Source organism: Salvelinus alpinus, chromosome 8, assembly GCF_045679555.1.
Source record: "Salvelinus alpinus chromosome 8, SLU_Salpinus.1, whole genome shotgun sequence".
In the NCBI taxonomy this organism is placed as follows: domain Eukaryota; kingdom Metazoa; phylum Chordata; class Actinopteri; order Salmoniformes; family Salmonidae; genus Salvelinus; species Salvelinus alpinus.
The window spans coordinates 22,436,351-22,448,975 of record NC_092093.1 but is presented as its reverse complement, the minus strand read 5'-3'; the positions used below and the strand labels follow the sequence as shown (position 1 = coordinate 22,448,975).

Below are 12,625 nucleotides of genomic sequence, written 5' to 3'. Positions count from 1 at the left end.
AGAGAGAGAGAGGGAGCGCGTGTGAGAGAGAGAGGGAGCGCGCGTGTGAGAGAGTGAGGAAGTGTGTGTGTGTGAGGGAGCGCACGTGTGAGAGAGAGAGGAAGCGCGTGTATGTGAGAGGGAGTGCGTGTATATGAGAGGGTGCGTGTGTGAGAGAGAGGGAGCGCTTGTGTGTGTGTGTGTGAGTGAGAGGGAGCGCTTGTGTGTGTGTGTGTGTGAGTGAGAGGGAGCGCTTGTGTGTGTGTGTGTGAGTGAGAGGGTGCACGTGCGCGCGTGTGAGAGAGGGAGCGCATGCGCGCGTGTGAGAGAGGGAGTGCGTGCACGTTTGCGAGAGGGAGCGCGCATGTGTGTTTGTGAGAGAGGGAGAGTGATGGAGAGAGAGCGAGATAGTGAGAAAGTGAAAGAGAGAGGTTTCTCTTGCAGCAGTAATTGGTCAGGATGTGGGCTGGCTGGACGAGCGCTCCCTTCTCTCTCCCCTCCCAGTCGGCTCTGCTCCTTTCTGTTCCGCTCCCATCTGCTCTCCTCGCTTCTCTCCCCTCTCTCTTTGAGCTGACTGACCTCATAGAGGTGGGGACCTGTCTTTCCACTGACCATCCCAATATACAGAATAGCTCTCTGCTTTAGAGCGTGTGCCAGTTTTAGTGTGTGTGTGAGGCAAAACTTCCCGATGCGTGGAGATGGACCTAAACAGTTAAAGGATACTGCGATATCATCAGCGACTGGCTGCCCAAAGGAAAGACTAGCCGTTGGAACAGTCTCAAAGGTGAGGGACTTCCTAACGCTGTTGTTCTGTAATATTGCTATATACTGTACACTTATACTGTGTGACTATGAAACAGACTTTGTCAGGGAGATTCACAGTAGAGGTCTTTTTGAAAGTGTGTATCAGTTTTAAAGTAGTGAATTTGTAAGGCTGAAATATAAGCTGTCATGTGTGATGCAGCTTCTGTGCTGAAGCTGATCTCAACACGAGTCTCCTTTACATTAACTCTAGATGTGGTTTTCCCTGCCAGAGTCTCCTTTACATTAATTCTAGATGTGGTTTTCCCTGCCAGAGTCTCCTTTACATTAACTCTAGACGTGGTTTTCCCTGCCAGAGTCTCCTTTACATTAACTCTAGACATGGTTTTCCCTGCCAGAGTCTCCTTTACATTAACTCTAGACATGGTTTTCCCTGCCAGAGTCTCCTTTACATTAACTCTAGACATGGTTTTCCCTGCCAGAGTCTCCTTTACATTAACTCTAGACATGGTTTTCCCTGCCAGAGTCTCCTTTACATTAACTCTAGACATGGTTTTCCCTGCCAGAGTCTCCTTTACATTAACTCTAGACGTGGTTTTCCCTGTCAGAGTCTCCTTTAATCATGATTGTGGTGGTTGATGCGCCTGGGCTGCTCTGATCTGAAAGGACTCTGTCCAAGGTTTTAATTTAGCCTGGAGCTTATGGTAGCCTTGGATCCCCCTTTAATTAGATGTCAGTCTATTGGTATTATAGCATCTATCCTCTCTTCTGCAGTTAAGGTAAAGGTGTGTGTGTTTGTGTGTCACTGTCTAGTGTCTACTAGTGTCAAACAGTGTATACATCCTTCTGGTTCTCTGAAGCTTCATGTTTGTGTATATGATCATGCGCGGCTGCAGGTTGGCAGGTACAGTATCCCATGGTTAGAGGGCTAGGATGTGTGTGTGATGGAAGGTTGTTGTACTATAATGTATTGAGATGTTAGTGTTTTTTTTGTCTTGTTTTATTGAAATGGAATGAAGACGTGTGTCTGGATCTTAATGTTCTAAGCCTTCTATGATTGAAATGTGATTGATTTGTTTGATGTGGAGGATAATGATGGATTGATAGGGTTTTGGCCTGTTGTTTTGTCATGTTGAGATTGTTGTTGTCTGTCAACCTCAGACTCTAGTATCTCACCTTTCGAACACTAGTGTGTGTGGTTGTTTGTGGTTGTGTGTGTGTGCGCGCGGTGAGAGCGGTAACTGGTGCAGCCAGCCAAACTGCGTCACACACGGAGGACAGAACAACTTGAAAGTACTTTGTCTTAGCCTTGATTTATTTTAACTTCTTACATAATAGAACAGTACTGTTTATGTTTACATTTTGAGTTTCATAAACTCTAAGTTACCAAGGAAACGTGGGTGTTTCATTGAGACGTGTCTGTTCTTCCTATGTCCAGGGGGCTGTGTTAAGTTGTGTTGTAATGGTGGGAGTAGAGAGGGAAGAGGTGGAGGAGAGAGGGTGGAGAGGTGGAGGAGAGGTAGGCCCTTTCACAATCTCTTCCTGCTGGACCCTCATCCTGCATTTTTAATCTGAGTCCAAACACAGCTTCCTCCATATGTCCCCTACACACACACACACACACACACACACACACACACACACACACACACACACACACACACACACACACACACACACACACACACACACACACACACACACACACACACACACACACACACACACACACACACACACACACACACACACACACACGCACACCATCTCTCTCTCTCTCACACACACACACACACACACACACACACACACACACACACACACACACACACACACACACACACACACACACACACACACGCACACCATCTCTCTCTCTCTCACACACACACACACACACACACACACACACACACACACACACACACACACACACACACACACACACACACACACACACACACACACACACACACACACACACACACACACACACACACACCGTCTCTCTCACACACACACACACACACACACACACACACACACACACACACACACACACACACACACACACACACACACACACACACACACACACACTACCATGTCCAGTTGTAACTCTGGCAGCCTCTTCTCTTTCTTGCCCCTTTTAAGTTCCGTGCCCCAGTTCACTTATCCCTCCCTCCCTCCCTCCCTGCTTCCCTCCCTCCCTGCCTCCCTCCCTCCCTCCCTCACTCAGTCACTCACTCACTCACTCACTCACTCATTCACTCACTCACTCACTCACTCACTCACTCACTCACTCATTTCCACTCCTCCCCCCTCATTTCCACTCCTCTTCCGCCTGTAGTGATTTGTTTACTCATTAAGCCGTTTATGTGAATACTAAACACTATACTAGCTACTACCTTTTATAGTATTGGATGTTGCCGTTTCTATTGTGGTCAAAGAGCTGCTGCTGCTGTTGTTTCAGTGGCAATGCTGTTCATTGTTGTTGTTTAGTCTGCTATAAGGCAGAAGCTGCTCCTTGTTTTCCTCATGGGTTTTCCAGTTTCTCTGGTCATCCCAAGGGATCCCTGCTCTTATAGGAGCTTTATTCACAGAGTCTGAATTCTGTCCCCCGGACTCAGACATTCCTGGACTTGTCCCGGCACCGTGGCCAGACTGCTGCACGCTGCTCAGGGAATATGGGAAGCTCATTGTCACGTTCCTGACCTGTTTTCTGTTGTTTTGTATGTGTGTGATGGTCAGGGCGTGAGTTTTGGGTGGGCATTCTATGTTGTGTGTTTCTATGTTGGTTTAGGGTTGCCTGGTATGGCTCTTAATTAGAGGCAGGTGTTTTGCGTTCCTCTAATTAAGAGTCATATTTAGGTAGGTTGTTTCACTGTGTTCGTTGTGGGTGGTTGTTACCTGTCTCTGTGTTTGTGTTCTGCACCAGATAGGTCTGTATCGGTTTTCACGGTTTGTTGTTTTGTTTGTTGTTTGTAGTGTTCACTTGTCGTCAAATTAAACATGTTGAACACTAACCGCGCTGCACTTTGGTCCTCTCCTTCACCCCTGGAAGAAAGCCGTTACACTCATAAGGCAGGAATCTTAGGAAAATAAATTAGACACATTATGGAGGCCACCAGGTGGAGGATAGTGCTTTTTAATTGGTCTGTTTCAGTGATGTCATTTTTTTATTCACTGCTATTCATATGGACTTGAATCGTACTGAAAACCCATATGAAACTCTTGTTGCACTGTTAGGCTTTAGTTGAAGTAGTTGAAATGAACGTTGATATACTGTATCAAACAGTACAGTCAAATATCAAAAGAGAATGTAAGAGGTGAGGTATGCAGAATGAATGATTATGTTGACTTTCCTACAGTGACATTAGGTGAATGTGGACGAGAAGAATGGAGCTTCCCTCAGATCTACAAGTGATCCATCTCTGGGCTGACAGTGTAACAGGGTCACAGAAGGAGGAGAGAAGAGTATCTGTAAATAAATGACCCCTCCCACTCTATCTAGCCCTCAGTACTGAACCCCTCCTCCTCTGCTCCCCAAACTGGTTTACTGTAGAAACACACTGGCCTCATTGTGACTGGCACAGCTGGGAAAACGAAGGAGCTGTCAGGTCGTCTGAGGAAGCGCACACACGCTCACTCTGTGCCGACTGCAATAACAACCACCCCCCTTCCCGTCTGTAGCACCCCCTCCTCTTGGGACAGATGCTAAAGCGCAAAGGGGGTTGGAACGAGCCACTTTTTTCCTTTCGTGCAGAACTTTTCCCCAAAGTTTTGTTTGTCTCTTGTTTTCAAGCTCTCTGATCGTGTGTGTGTGTGTGTGTGTGTGTGTGTGTGTGTGTGTGTGTGTGTGTGTGTGTGTGTGTGTGTGTGTGTACCCTTACCCCACTCCAAGTGTCTGTCTGTCTGAGTGCTATGAGGAATAGAGGGCTTTATTGACGCTCTGCTCTCGGTGCCTCTCTTCACTCCCTTCCTCAGGCTCGGGGGTGAGCTGAGCGCCTGACTGTTGCCATGGTGACCACAGCGCTATAGCCTCAATCATCCTGGCAACCACACAAACCCTCAAACCCTAAGTGTGTGTGTGCATGTGTTTGTGGGTGCTCTGTGTTAGCCATGAAGTGGGGAGAGGCCTTGTGATGGGCTGTTTTCAGAAGAATCGTTTTGCTTCTGAAGAGCCAGAGGGAAAGTGGAGGAGTTGTAAAAAGTTATATTAGTTAGGAGGAAACGAGGGTAAGAGAGGCAAGAGCAGCTGGGTTGTAAGGGTGTCAGATAGGATAGGCTGTGACTGACTGTAGGGATTGGTCCTTAATGAACTGTCCAGACTTCGGAGCAGGAGCGCTGGTCAATGGTGTTGTGTATTTGCTTAGCCGGGGGTGCTCGTTATGTGGCAAGGGGAGAAGGCGGTCGGTGTTTGGGGTTAGGGGGAGAGGGTGGAGGCAGAGGCCTTCATGGGTCAGTGGGTCCCCTTAGTACTAGAGGGGTTGTGCTGCTGGAGATGGACTACTTACTGGAGGTTTCCTGAGACGTGTTGGGGTGGGGGCTCTAGTTAGAGTTCCCACTGAGAGGGTTCACTAGCGTTGTATGGTAACCTACTGACCAGTGACCAGTAAGCTGCACTGACCAGTAGGGGGTAGGGGAGGGGGGCAGTATTATTGTATGGTCAGTAAAAGGGGGAGGGTTTAGGGGACGCCCTGCTGCTGGGACCAGTACCTCTCCTCTGAAGAAGGGGGGCAAATAGCCGACCTACTCGTGTGTGTGCAGAAGCAGCTATTGTCTAAAACGTGTGGTCATTAGCTGGTGTCTGTCCTGACGTGAGCTGAACTGTCCGCAGACTAGGTGATCACTCATAAAAATTGAAAATTGAAATGAAATATTTGTAACCGTTTGTAATAGACAAATGGTGTTCATTTGGAACATGTGGCGATTACCTTGGCTTATGAAAGAAATATACTTCCTGTTGCATTCCATTCTTGTTTGATGCACAGTGTACCTGTATGTGTGCAAACTTACTCACACACTTGTCCCATTACAAACCCATTCTGTGTATATAGGGGGGGGAAACTGAACACTAAACACAAGTAGTGTGCTGGGGGGGTCTTTTGTTTGGGACGGCTACCAGCTATTGATTAGGGCTAACCTTAATCAAGAGAGTGTGAGTGAGAATCTGTGAAATTTGAGAGATAATTCAATTTGAGTAAATTTCCTGCAATTCTCCACATTTTGCCATGGGGAGGAGAAAATATTTGGCAATTTAACAGATTTTCATGCAATTCTACTCATTTTGCCATGGGGAGGAGTTCGGGCTGGGCTATATGACCAAAATCCCATGTCCCCGATATAGGTCATTTCATATCCCGATAACGATACATATCACGATATAGCACATTTTCTGTAAATTCAATGAATAAATAGTTTATATAAAATGACCACATGTTAAGGGCTATTTCTTATTACCTTTTGAATTATACTCAACAACTAAAAAGTACTTACTCATATTTGATTAGTTCTCCTTTTATTTAGAACCTTTGTATTTAGAACGTCCAGTTACGTTTGAGGCAACACACAGCATTTGAGGTGGCCACACCTGTTTTTTCACAGAAACGTTTTGCACAATGTTGGATACAATGAATTTGTATTAGGATATTGAATTTGTTTTCAATATTTTTGAGTGTTTACTGCACAAATTGAATCATTGAATTCATAAATTGAACTTGTTTTTCTTGATTTGAAATGGAATTGAATGAATATTGCATTCAGTTTTAAAACCAAATGTAAATTTAATTGAATATTCAAATTCAATATTTTATATATTCACTTTCAATATGATATTGCGTTCATTGTCTGTGTATCAAGTTCACAAACCATAATTTCAATTTAATCAAAGTTTCGTACAGTTGAAGTGGGAAGTTTACATACACCTCAGCCAAATACATTTAAACTCAGTTTTTCACAATTCCTGACATTTAATCCTAGTAAAAATTCCCTCTCTTAGGTCAGTTAGGATCACCACTTTATTTTAAGAATGTGAAATGTCAGAATAATAGTAGAGAGAATGCTTTAATTCAGCTTTTAATTCTTTCATCACATTCCCAGTGGGTCAGAAGTTTACATACAATCAATTAGTATTTGGTATCTTTGTTTTTATGGCGGTTTTGGAGCAGTTGCTTCTTCCTTGCTGAGCAGCCATTCAGGTTATGTCGACATAGGACTCGTTTTAATGCGGATATAGATACTTTTGTACCTGTTTCCTCCAGCATCTTCAGAAGGTCTTTTGCTGCTGTTCTGGGAGTGATTTGCACTTTTCGCACCAAAGTACGTTCTTCTCTTGGAGACAGAATGCGTTTCCTTCCTGAGTGGTATGACGGCTACATGGTCCGATGGTGTTTATACTTGCGTACTATTGTTTGTACAGATGAACGTGGTACCTTCAGACGTTTGGAAATTGCTTCCAAGGATGAACCAGACTTGTGGAGGTCTACAATTTTTTTTCTGAACTGATTTATTTTGATTTTCCCATGATGTCAAGCAAAGAGGCACTGATTTGAAGGTAGGCCTTGAAATACATCCACAGGTACACCTCCAATTGACTCAAATTATGTCAATTAGCCTATCAGAAGCTTCTAAAGCCATGACATAATTTTCTGGAATTTTCCAAGCTGTTTAAAGGCACAGTCAACTTAGTGTATGTATACTTCTGACCCACTGGAATTGTGATGGAGTGAATTATAAGTGAAATAATCTGTCTGTAAACAATTGTTGTAAAAATTACTTGTGTCATGCACAAAGTAGATGTCCTAACCAACTTGCCAAAACTATAGTTTAACAATACATTTGTGGAGTGGTTGAAAAACGAGTTTTACTGACTCCAAGCTAAGTGTATGTAAACTTCCGACTTCAACTGTATATTCAACTTCTCATCCTGGTACTTTGCCAGTCAGGAAAGGTAGAGCTGAACAGATAGAATCAAACGCTTACTATGGTAAACAGAAACTTCTGGCAGTTTCTGAAGCCAATGTGGCATGTTGAATTCATTTTCTTAAGGTGAATTTGACTCTAGCATTTGAACCATTTTGGCTATCAGCTATTATGACCCCATTCCTGAAAGCTAAGACTCTCTGGTGTTTGGATGTGCGTTCTGTTTCCCTCTATGATGATCACAGGCCAAGTTAGAAGGGAGTGTCACAGAAAAACGCAATTTGTCCCCCATAAGAATGAGTCTGACCCCATTTAGTCGTCTGGTCGATTGTTTGGTCAATAGGCTGTTGGTTGACCAAGATCTGATAGTATTTTCTTAACTTACCACCACTGTGGAGCTTCTCAAAGTAATTTTTTCTTCACCTCAAACAGCAAGTAAAAAGGGGGAAAAAAGGGGAGGGGGGGAATGTAATGCTCTGATCCAGGGGAAACTCATAAAATAGGCCTACCCGATTACTTATTCTTTGCGTAAATTGCCTACAGCTATGTCTATCCTGTCTGGAGCTCATTGGTGCAGGAAACTCTGAGGGCCCAGAATTTTTATACAATGTTGCAAGTTTGCTACTGCCAGCATCAGGCCAGACCAAAGTGAATAGTTGATACAGTACAATGTTTCAAGTTCCTTGCAGACAGGCCATGCGTATCCAATGTGATTTATAAGATATTTATTTTTATCAGGATATTGTCTACCTGCAGGCTGCAATGTTTTTATTTCTTGGCATTTTAGAATTTGGATTAACCACATGATAATGATTTTGAGATAGCTGTTGTAGCCTATTATCGAACTGCAACTTCAGGAGCGTAACAGCAGAATCTGCTAAGGCCAGCAGCAGCAGGAGGAAGAGGGTCGGAAACAGCCTAACCAGAAGGAAAAAAACTATCTTGATCTCTGGCTCCCTCTTGAGTAATTTGTGTCTTAATTATTTAATCACAATGTGCTTAAAGCATCAGACAAGCTCAGTAGCCTATATATTGTTGATTTGACTAAAACACACATATGTGTGTGTGTGTGTGTGTGTGTGTGTGTGTGTGTGTGTGTGTGTGTGTGTGTGTGTGTGTGTGTGTGTGTGTGTGTGTGTGTGTGTGTGTGTGTGTGTGTGTGTGTGTGTGTGTGTGTGTGTGTGTAGGGAAAAATACATGTTTAAATTCTACCTATCAATTGGTCGAAAGGACATACAACTCTAGGTCGATCAAGATTTAGTCGGGGACAGCTCTAATAAGATATAGTTGTCTAGCACCAATATAACTGACTGGGTTCGAAGTCGGGCCTACTGCACAACAACACTTTCTGTGGCAGAAGGATCTGTGCACCCCATTTAATGAGTGCACAGATGAGTGCAACAGAGGTGGTGATGAGTAGCCTCGTAATTACCAGACTGATTACCTTGTGTAGCGAACCATTCATGTAAGCTCGCGGGATCAGGCCGTCTCACGAGGCTGTTTATTTATTTAAAAAAAAAATGTATTTCACCTTTATTTAACCACGTAGGCCAGTTGAGAACAAGTTCTCATTTACAACTGCGACCTGGCCAAGATAAAGCAAAGCAGTGCGACGAAAACAACAGAGTTACACATGGGATAAACAAACGTACATTCAATAACACAATAGAAAAATCTATATACAGTGTGTGCAAATGTAGTAAGATTAGGGAGGTAAGGCCATAATAAGTAATTACAATTTAGCATTAACACTGGAGTGATAAATGTGCAGATGATGATGTGCAAGTAGAGATTAGAGGTCGGCCGACTAATCGGAATGGGCGATTAATTAGGGCCGATTTTCAAGTTTTCATAACAATTGGTAATCGGCATTTTTGAACACCGATCATGGCCGATTACATTGCACTCCACGAGGAGACTGCGTGGCAGGCTGACTACCTGTTATGCGAGTGCAGCAAGGAGCCAAGGTAAGGTGCTAGCTAGCATTAAACGTATCTTATAAAAAACAATCAATCTTAACATAATCACTAGTTAACTCCACATTGATGATATTACTAGTTTATCTAGCTTGTCCTGCGTTGCATATAATCGATGCGGTGCCTGTTAATTTATCATTGAATCACAGCCTACTTCGCCAAACGGGTGATTTAACAAGCGCATTCGCGAAAAAAGCATTGTCGTTGCACCAATGTGTACCTAACCATAAACATCAACGCCTTTCTTAAAATCAATACACAAGTATATATTTTTAAACCTGCATATTTAGTTAATATTGCCTGCTAACATTAATTTATTTTAACTAGGGAAATTGTGTCACTTCTCTTGCGTTCTGTGCAACAGAGTCAGGGTATATGCAGCAGTTTGGGCCACCTGGCTCGTTGCGAACTGTATGAAGACCATTTCTTCCGAACAAAGACAGCCAACTTCGCCAAACGGGGAATGATTTAACAAAAGCGCATTTGCGAAAAAAGCACAATCGTTGCACGAATGTACCTAACCATAAACATCAATGCCTTTCTTAAAATCAATACACAGAAGTATATATTTTTAAAACCTGTATATTTAGTTAAAATAAATTAATGTTAGCAGACAATATTAATCTAGGGAAATTGTGTCACTTCTCTTGCGTTCATTGCACGCAGAGTCAGGGTATATGCAACAGTTTGTGGCTCGTTGCGAACTAATTTGCCAGAATTTTACGTAATTATGACATAACATTGAAGGTTGTGCAATGTAACAGCAATATTTAGACTTATGGATGCCACCCGTTAGATAAAATACGTAACTGTTCTGTATTTCACTGAAAGAATAAACGTTTTGTTTTCGAAATGTTAGTTTACGGATTTGACCATATTAATGACCTAAGGCTCGTATTTCTGTGTGTTATTATATTATAATTAAGTCTATGATTTGATAGAGCAGTCTGACTGAGCGGTGGTAGGCAGCAGCAGGCTCGTAAGCATTCATTCAAACAGAACCATCTTGCATTTGCCAGCAGCTCTTTGCTGTGCTTCAAGCATTGCGCTGTTTATGACAAGCCTATCAACTCCCAAGATTAGGCTGGCAATGCTAAAGTACCTATTAGAACATCCAATAGTCAAAGGTATATGAAATACAAATGGTATAGAGAGAAATAGTCCTATAATAACTACAACCTAAAACTTCATACCTGGGAATATTGAAGACTCATGTTAAAAGGAATCACCAGCTTTCATATGTTCTCATGTTCTCAGCAAGGAACTTAAACGTTAGCTTTTTTACATGGCACATATTGCACTTTTACTTTCTTCTCCAACACTTTGTTTTTGCATTATTTAAACCAAATTGAACATGTTTCATTATTTATTTGAGACTAAATAGATTTTATTGATGTATTATATTAAGTTAAAATAAAAGTGTTCATTGTTCATTCAGTATGGTTGTAATTGTCATTATTACAAATATATATAAAAATCGGCCGATTTAATCGGTATCGGCTTTTTTTGGTCCTCCAATAATCGGTATCGTTTTTTTTTTGTCCTCTAGTAATCGGTATCAGCGTTGAAAAATCATAATCGGTCGACCTCTAGTAGAGATACTGGGGTGCAAAAGAGCAAAGAAAATAACAATATGGGGATGAGGTAGTTGGGTGGGCTTTTTACAGATGGGCTGTGTACAGGTGCAGTGATCGGTAAGCTGCTCTAACAGCTGATGCTTAAAGTTAGTGAGGGAGATAAAAGTCTCTAGCTTCAGTGACTTTTGCCATTCGTTCCAGTCATTGGCATCAGAGAACTGGAAGGAAAGGCGGCCAAATGAGGTGTTGGCTTTGGGGATGATCAGTGAAATATACCTGCTGGAGCACGTGCTACGGGTGGGTGTTGCTATGGTGACCAGTGAGCTGAGATAAGGTGAGGCTTTACCTAGCAAAGACTTTTAGATGACCTGGAGCCAGTGGGTTTGGCAATGGATATGTAGCAAGGGCCAGCCAACGAGAGCATACAGGTCGCAGTGGTGGGTAGCATATGGGGCTTTAGTGACAAATCGGATGGCACTGTGATAGAGTACATCCAATATGCTGAGTAGAGTGTCGGAGGCTATTTTGTAAATGACATCGCCGAAGTCAAGGATCGGTAGGATAGTCCGTTTTACGAGGGTATGTTTGGCAGCATGAGTGAAGGATGCTTTGTTGTGAAATAGGAAGCCAATTCTATATTTAATTTTGGATTGGAGATGCTTAATGTGAGTCTGGAAGGAGAGTTTACAGTCTAACCAGACACCTAGGTATTTGTAGTTGTCCACGTATTCTAAGTCAGAACCGTCCAGAGTAGTGATGCTAGTCGGGCGGGCAGGTGCGTGCAGCAATCGGTTGAAGAGCGTGCATTTAGTTTTACTAGCGTTAAAGAGCAGTTGGAGGCCACGGAATGAGTGTTGTATGGCTTTGAAGCTCGTTTGGAGGTTTCTTAACACAGTGTCCAAAGAAGGGCCAGATGTAACAGAATGGTGTCGTCTGCGTAGAGGTGGATCAGAGAATCACCAGCAGCATGAGCGACATAATTGATATATACAGAGAAAAGAGTCGGCCCGAGAATTGAACCCTGTGGCACCCCCATAGACTGCCAGAGGTCCGGACAACAGGCCCTCCGATTTGACACACTGAACTCTATCTGAGAAGTAGTTAGCGAACCAGGCGAGGCAGTCATTTGAGAAAACAAGGCTATTGAGACTGCCGATAAGAATGCGGTGATTGACAGTCTAAAGCCTTGGCCAAGGGCGATGAAGACGGCTGCACAGTAGTGTCTTTTATCGATGGCGGTTATGATACCGTTTAGGACCTTGAGCGTGGCTGAGGTGCACCCATGACCAGCTCGGAAACCAGATTGCATAGCGTAGAAGGTACGGTGGGATTCGAAATGGTCGGGTATTTGTTAACTTGGCTTTCGAAGACTTTAGAGAGGCAGTGCAGGATGGATATAGGTCTGTG

General features: G+C 43.3%; 1 protein-coding gene across 1 annotated transcript in view; it reads left to right on the top strand.

Moving 5' to 3' along the window:
* Positions 1 to 266: 266 nt before the first annotated feature.
* The window catches only part of LOC139582729 (pleckstrin homology domain-containing family G member 1), an 84,558-nt gene continuing 72,199 nt past the window's right edge, over positions 267 to 12,625 (top strand). The window contains exon 1 of the mRNA XM_071413005.1: positions 267 to 763. The gene's annotated coding sequence lies outside the window, so the exon portion shown is untranslated. The remainder of the gene's footprint in view (positions 764 to 12,625) is intronic.